The following is an 8,824-nucleotide window of genomic DNA, read 5'->3' on the forward strand; positions in this document are numbered from 1 at the left end:
ATCAGTAATATTCAACAGCATTGTGTGCTTTATAAAGTTTTGGATAAATCCTATTTGATTTCCCCACTAGACAAGAGAGAACTATTAGAGACTGAAGAAACAAACCCGAGGAAGAAAATAGAAGAAAAAGATAAGGAAACCGTATTATAAAGAATTAGTAATCCAAAGAAGCTTGTTAGAAAGCTAGATCCTAAAGAACCAATTGACTCTTATCAAGCATGTAAGTACTGGACTCAATGCTAAGTAATTTGATATTTACCATTTCAATTAATCCCCTCCACAAAAGTCAGTATTTGATCTTCTGTTTTATAGATAAGGAAACTAAAACACAGGTGGTTCAAACACTTTCACCATGCTGCTGTTGCAGGTAATGGGGAGCTGAAATTTCAACTCACCTGTCTGGTTCCAGAGCCTTTGTTTTTACTCACCATCCCATTCTGCCGCCTACCCTCCTCATAGTAAAATTCAACCCATTTATAACAAATACAAGTGTTCCTCCATATCCTTTACAATGACATTGGATTCCTTCATTCAACATGCATGAATATGTATGTACAAGGTTTTGCTGTGGCTTAAATATGGTTTGAGTGGAATTTTGAAAGTTTATGAGCTAAAGCTTGGTCTCTGTTCTGCAGATGTTGAAGTGGTGGAGTATTTGCAGATGGTTCTACTGCTTCACCTAGTAAATGGCTAAGTCATGGGACACAACTCTTGGAAAGGATTCATCATGATTGTTTCAAGCATTCCATCTTTTCATTGCTTTTCAACTATGACAAAAAGGAAAGCAATGATAGCAACATGAAGCATTCCAGAAAATGACAACAGACAAAAACACTGATTTTATAGAGTTGGTTGTATAGCACTTCTGCTTAACCTAAATGGCCAGGTCATCTTCCTTTGTGAAACAGAATTGATAGAACTAGACTTTTGCCTGAAGAAAAATAACTTCTTGTATAAAGTTCTAGTATATTCTAGTATACAGTATATTCTACTGTAATAATAATTGCTGGTTGGATGAAGGTTGAGATACCAGATTGATAATGGATGCCTTTTATGTTCTTTCTGATAGACCAATGTCCTACAGGAATTGTATAGTATACCCCCCAAACAATTTCTGGTCCTTTGTTCTCCTGTAGCTACTCTTCATACTTCATTAAGCAACCCCAAAGTACAATGGAGATAATTTTTTATAAGCGACCTATATGTTTATGAGAAACAAAAATAGTTTGCAAGTTTTCATTCTGCTTTAAATTGAGAGCTATTTTTATTACATTTCAAAAATTGCTTTCACCTTTATTATTTCATTCTATTCTGAATCAAAACAAGCTTTAACAATGGAAGGACAGACACTGCTATCAGGCTAAGCCACTGAATGGCCTGTAATCACATAGGGTGGCACAATTTTGACTTAAAGCTCAAGATTTTATATAAAAACATGCAATTTAGGCATTCTATTTTAGGTGTCTCTAGAATTTATTTTTAGCACAGAGAAAAAGCTACCAATTTCAGAAATACAATGTGACAGAGATGGATGGTTTACCTTTTATATCCATTCTTGCTCTAGTCTCTAACAGGAAAGGAATTTTTATCTGGGCAAATGGCTGCCTAGAAAGAAGAGTAAAGGTTTGCCTTTCCAGCCAGGATTAACTATATTTTTTAGCAAAAAAAAAGATGTATGCAGAATGCTATGTTATAGCTCTTAGCACACTTCCTTCCTTCTTGCCTCCCTTCCTCCTGTCCTTCCTTCTTTCTTGCTTCCCTTCCTCCCGTCCTTCCTTCCTTCTTGCTTCCCTTCCTCCTGTCCTTCCTTCCTTCATCCCTTCCTCCCTTACCTTCCTTCCTCCCTCCCCCTTTATTTTTCCCTACCTTCTTCCCTCCCTTCCTTCATTCTTCCTTCTCTTCTTCCCTCTCTCCATCCCTCCCTTCATCCTTCTCTCCCTTCTTTCCCTGCTTTCTCCCTCCTTCCCTCCCCTCTTTCCTTCTTTCCTTCCTTCCCTCCTTCCTTCTTATACTAGAGATTGAACTCAAGGCCTTGCACTTGATAGGCAAGTATTCTAGTAATAGTCATGGCTTCAGCTCTTTCAGCTTTACTTAGTACATATTATTATTTCTCTTCTCAGATAAAGTTTTTCACTTCTCTTCTAGTCTTGGCTTTGGACCTGTACCTCCCACATAACTGGAATTATAGACCTGAACCACCACAGTTGCCTGGCTCTAGGATCTTTAATAGATAAGTGGCAAGCTGGCAAGCCACTTCGCTTCTGCCTTTATCATTCCTCCATTTGATTCCTTTGTATTGTGAGGGTGTCCTTTTGGACTGACAGGTTTCATTCAAGGAGCAATGACATGTAACTGCCTAGAACTTTTAAGAACAAAGTTACCAATTCTAGCCAGACTGCATAACTTTAGAATTTTAGATGAGCGATAAAATCATATCTATTTTTGTTTAGGCTACTAAACAAAACCTCCATTGCATTTAGTTGGATGAATCTGATACATGAGGTCACAACTTAAAATGCGTCTCTGGCTTTGCATGTCAGAGCAGGATTTCATTCTTAGGTCAAAGCATAGTCTAGGAAGGTCTGCTCATGCCTCACTACAGTGAAATGAGCTTCTGTTTGAATCCTGACCAAAATTGGGGAAAGTTGCAGAGGTTTTAATTTGTCCTTAGTGCAGAAATTTTTTTTAGCACAATGAACATACACGTGAGATGAGGGAGTTTAGGTTTGCATTTCTTTTTTTCATGCTTTCTTTTCCCAAGGTGGTAGCAAAGCATTCCTGCAAATAATCCACTGATACCATGCTATTAGAGACAAGAAAGCAGCACTTGACATATGTGCACTGAACTATGAAGGATTTGAAAAGTCTAATCTATAACCAGAAGCAAGAAAATTGAGGAAATTTATTTTTAAATGGCTAGATTCAGATTACCTCAAGGAGGGACTATTTCTTATCAGAATGATACATATTCTCTGGCTTGGAGACTAGCTCCAGGAAGACAAAATAATGATTTACTTTGATGTTCCTGTGTCAAAGTGAGACTCAGAGTTAGAGAGAGAGAGGCACGATATCATCTTGTATTCTTCCTGCAGCAAGAACTTTAACACTCACATGACTAGCTTTATCTGCAGTGAGAACTGCTCAGTAGCTGCCTGCAACCTGGGAGGGTAGAGCTTGAACACTAGAGAAGAACACAGAAGACACTGAGTAAACTATTAGGCCAATCTGTGCATAAGTGGGCGTGTGTAGCATCCTTCTGTGCACATCTGAAAGATTTGGGAACCTCTTGAAGGAAAGGGATTGGGCTTCTCACTGAGATCGAGGGAAAGAGAAGAGGTAAAGGGCGCCAAGATATGCCTCAAAGGTGGCAAACCAAGGAATTCACTTAGGTCTCTCAGGCAAAAGGAAGAGTGTGAAGACCTAGAGAAAGTGAGCGCACAAGTGGGTATATAAGATCGCTGTGGTTGGTCCAGGTGCAACAGAGTCTGTGATGTTATGCAGTGGCCACAATTGCCATTTATGGATTGATTTTAAGCTTCTTTTATGGATCAGAATTCTGTAAAACTCTAAAATAGTTTTCATTTTTTAAAATAAAAAAAGATCCAGGCTTCTATCAATTGAAGATCTTCTGATTTAGATTTTAGAAGATGATGTAGGATTTTCATAACCCCAAATTCAAACAAAATCTCTCTTTTGGCACCATAATGTTTTCACTCAGTTACAGCCCTTTTACCTCTCTCACACCAACAAATGTCCTCCAGCATAGGAACAAGGGCAATTTCAGCTATGTATTTCTTTATCTGAGCGATGTCTTTAGTTGACATCTGTCCAGACCCAGTTCTTTTTCTTAATGCCAGTTCAGAATTTGAATGGAGGACTTGGGCAATGTCGCTGAGCTTTTATTGCTCAAGGCAAGCGCTTTACCACTTGAGCCACAGCTCCACTTCCAGATTTTTAGTCATTAACTGGAGATAGGAATCCCAGAGATTTTCCTGAATGGGCTTGTTTCAAACCATGATCCTCAGATTTCAGCCTGTTGTGTAGCTAGGACTATAGGTGTGAGCCATCAGCTCCCGGCAGACCCAACTATTTTAAAAGGCAAAAGCCTGAAATAGTTTTTAAAAAAGCACTGCTTGTCTGTGGATGACACAATTAAGATGCTTTTGAATTGGATGAGAAGCTTTGTTTTTAAAGTCGAAGTAGATCCTAAAATGACAAAAGACACAATTTCTGATTTGATATGTAATTTGTGAAGATATGTTTTGAAGTAAGAGAATGTGCAGGAAGTATAACTTGTGGTTTAACTGGTAGAACACTAGCCTACCACTATCGAAGCTCACACGCGCACACAACACCCCCCCCCCACACACACATTCAACCATTTCAGATGTGCACAGATGTTTTCTAATGGCTACAAGATAATATATGTTAATAGGAAAAGTAGAGTGTCATGATCAAGTGAGTCATAAAGAGAGCAAGGTTTCTGTTGAAAAAAATGAGGCTAGAGGCTGCGAAGAGTCCAATTTTCTCATACCAAAATTTCACCTGGGTCCAAACTCATGTTTCTTTAGAAGGTGCTGTGATTGTGCTTTTCACTCCTCCTGGCATTTGACTGGGAAAAATGCTCTGTCAAGTCCGTCAGAGGAGGCAGACAACCTCACCTGTTCAGCATGCTGAGCTCAGGTGCCCTCAGACCAGCTGCTGCAGATGAGTCACGGTGATTCCCTACGGCCTTGTTGCCGGGACATGGGGAAGGAGTCTCAGGCCATGGCTGTGGCATTTTGGAGAATCCAATTATCAGTTTAGTTGGAAATGTCCCAAGGCTCACGTTCAGGTCACTTACATTTTTGTCCTTTAAAGTAAGTTGCAATAGAAATTTCCAAGGTGAGACAAAGGATACAAAGGATGGGAAGAGGCCCCAGTGAATATCTGTTTTGACTAAACTAGGCTGTCAACACAGGCTGATGGGAAAAGGATCACAGCAGGTGTACGAAAGAGGCAATATGAAATTGAGATCAGTGACTAAGAGAAGAGCCAGGACATCCCATGGTTTTGAAGTATGGCGGGAACTTAGAACAATGTACAAGGGGGTGCTGGTGTTAACTGTGATAAACATGACCTTCAAGTTTGGAGAACAGTTTTGCCTTATCTTTCCACGAACAATCAACAGGCACTTCAAGAAAACAGAGAAACCAGCTGCATTCTATACACAATTCATCACAAGAGTTATGTGTTAGGAATAGATAGTCTGAAAAATATTTACTGATGTTCAAAGTTTAGGTGTCAGCATCAGAGGGTTTCCTGTGTGCATTTGGCATTCGGAGGTTCAAGACTTACAACTGCAATTGAGACTTTTAGTTTCTTCCTAGGAGAGTTGTCTCACGACAGGTGGCTGCCACCAGGTGAGAGATGGAACTGGATATTGCCATCAGCTGCTCAGCCCTCCTGCTCTCTGGCAGGTGCAGCTGAACACGCAGCTACCACAGACTGGATCCTGACTGTGCTTACCCATAAATGAAATACGATGGACAGCAAAAATGAGTCCTCTTACTAAATCACCGATTCCCACTGCTGAGAGCACAGTTGCAAAACAACCAGAAAACACCTCGGTGCTAAATGATCCATTACGTGTTTGAGATGATAACTCTTACTTTGTTCCCTGAGAACATTTTACTTTTGTTCAAAGACTTAAAAAACTTTTTTCCCATCAGTTGTACTGTCTGTATTTTTTAGTTCTCCTCACTTGCCTATTCTTCATCTCTTTAAAAGTTATTTTATGCAGTTGTGCAAAGGGGTTTCTATTAAAAAACTCAGATTATGAACCAAATGCATCACATGCTGCCCCATTTTCCTCAAACCCATCCATACCTTCAAGCTGTGTAGTTCAACTTATTACATGATGTATATAGAATGACAGTATTTTCCCACCATTCATCTCTTCATTTGTCTGAATTAACCTTTTAGGTAAAGCCTCATATTAGAGAGTTAACCTGTATATGTTACTTTTGAGGATTCTGAAAATTCATTTTTGGAAGAAAACTAGTGTCATTAATGGTACCCTCTTTAAATCAATTCCTCACTCTTCTAGGCCTAGAATATCATTCTATGACTGAAAAACCCTTGCTGTTAAGAAAAGTTGAGGGAAAGACTCACAGGGCCAAGGCTGAAAGTGAGGCCTTTCATATCTGAAGCATCTCCAGAGTTAGCAGGTTTCCGCCCTTCAGACTAAGCTCATAGCCATATTGCCAGGCATGAGACTGAAAGACAATGATTGATGATGGAATAGAGAACTGGAAAGCTGTGGAGCTATTGAGACAACCTATGCTACTACAAGTTCCTGACAGACAGGTCTCTACTTCTCTAGAGAAGACAAGGCCAACATCTTGTGCCTCTTGTTACCCATTGAGCCCAATCATCACTGGGGCTAACACGGAGGTGCCTGAGCAGACTTCCTTTAGGAAAAGACTTGCTGTCCAGCTGCCAAGCATATGGTTACAGAATTTAGCTATGAGGTCCTTCAAGATCTGCCTTCATGTTTGAGCTGAGGCTGAGCTCCTTTCTGCAGGACTCTTTTCTAAGGTCTGAGTAGAGTAATGTGAAAGGCTACTTCAACGACTTATTCATCTCTTGCTACTATCTTGAAAGTGGGTACACTGTGTGTGTGTGGGGGGGGCACATGCGCATGTGTGAGAGAAGATGGATCTTTTCCTTTTCCTCTGATATTTCTAGGCCACTGTGTATTTATTGTGTTGTATATAGTAGGAGCCTTAAGCATATTGTATTCCAAGGATATAGAATGTGCAAGACAAAATTATGGTGATTAAGGTTTGTGTATGTGGGCCATTGTGACAAGAAAGGAGGGAATCTTTGTTTGTAAACCTTACTTTTCTAACTTTTAGTCCTAGTTTCAAAATGGCTTCCTTACTTTGTTAGTTCAGCTGATGTATCCATGTGGGACAGTATAAAGGAATTCATTCTAACAGGTCTGATGCTATGACCTATTTGTGCAGATCTTTACTTCAAGCAAAACAGTGATATATGCTTTAAAATTTAACCTGGGGTGTTGAAAGGAATAGGTGTCTGAGAGAGAACTTGATTTTGTATTTTAAAGTGTAGTTTGTTGTCATGCAATTAACTTCTTTCTTATTTTCATTGTGAAATCCATCCTGGGCTGGCCCTTCTGCTGGTGTAGGATTAAGATTCAGAAATGTCCCTGGAATTCAATCCTATCTGCTTAGGAATGGCATCACTGGATTTTTTTTCTTTTTTTGCTGGTGAAATTAAATCATGATGTACCTCAGTTTCATATTTAAATTCCTATGCAGTGTCATAGATGTAGCTTTGAAAATACAACCCCCTAAGGAGACTTGTAATGAGAGAGGAGTTAAATCACATTCTTATTAGAACACACAGAAGAGTTATTCCATGTTAGATGTCTTTTTCCCTTCTCTCTACTGTGAGTTTTCCTCACTGATATTGACGCTTTTTATATTCTTTTTCCTACAATTCAAACAACAGGAATTATTGCAACCAAATGCAGTGGAAGCTAAACCCAAAAGGAGACTCTCATGTGGAATTTTACACCTCTTCAGCTAATAATAAGGTATGCTAAGCATGTATATGAATGGTACTTCTTGAAACAACTTCTATCAATTTTATAATGAATGATCTCTCTTTAATCTTAAATTCTGGTTCTACATATTCCCTACTTATTTATAATATACTGGAGTTCTCTTAATGTTTTTGTCCTATAAAAAAGTTTCAATAAATCTTTGATAAATAGTTTTCACCAGGTCATTAAATGGCTTATCTTTAAAAACATGAATAAAGAAATAGCTGTGTTTCATGACCCTAATTTATATAAAATTCACATAGAGATGATGACTGACTAATTTATCTTCATAAACTAGTACATTGAAATACTATTATTCTAATGTTTGTATTAAGTACTAGTACTTTATAAAGGCATAAATATGTCCTAATATATAACGATAATAATAATAAAAGCAAAAATAACTATGCATCTAATACTTACGGAGTGTTTTATGTCTCTCAGGTGGTCTGCTAGGAATCTTATTCCTAACTCATAGATGAAAAACAAAACATAAAAATGTGCAACTTGCCTTTAGGCATGCTATGATCTGCTTACTTGTAATATTATGATCGGATTCCCATCAAATAATAAGCTCTTAGCCATTAAATACTGTAGCTAATAAAAAAGGACATTGATAGGTGAAGGTATGTTGTGAGAAGTGTATTTTAGAGGTGATCTTGAGTGTTATCTAAGCATCTAGTATTTGTTGGATCGGAATTATTTGGTAGAATTCATTTGGCAAGTACATGGAAATGAGGAATGAAGACTTGATCTTATTTGAGATCTGATGAACTTGCAATAACTATGCAACAACTATATAAATTATCTCTTCATATCTAAGTATTTATGAGAAGCAACAATAATATTAGCCAAATTATTTTAAAGCATTGTCAAGACTACCTTAAAACCTAAGTTAATGGGTAACTTTTTTTGTCGGTCATGGGGCTTGAACTCTGGGCCTGGGCTCTGTCCCTCAGTTCTTCAGCTCAAGGCAAGTACTCTAAAAGTACTCTACCACTTGAACCACAGGCTACTTCCTATGTTAATGTTTTATAAAGCATTATATATATTATAGTAATGAATAGGGTATTAAAAATTGTAATTTGATCTGATGAAAGTCTTGAGTTACATTATACTACCTTATCTGTACACATAATTGCAATAAAAGGTTGTGCAATGAATTTAGAATACAAGCCTATAATATAAAAAACATATTATCCTTCATATTCT

Source organism: Dipodomys merriami, unplaced genomic scaffold (assembly GCF_024711535.1).
Source record: "Dipodomys merriami isolate MVZ:Mamm:240054 unplaced genomic scaffold, mDipMer1.0.p SCAF_21, whole genome shotgun sequence".
In the NCBI taxonomy this organism is placed as follows: Eukaryota; Metazoa; Chordata; class Mammalia; order Rodentia; family Heteromyidae; genus Dipodomys; species Dipodomys merriami.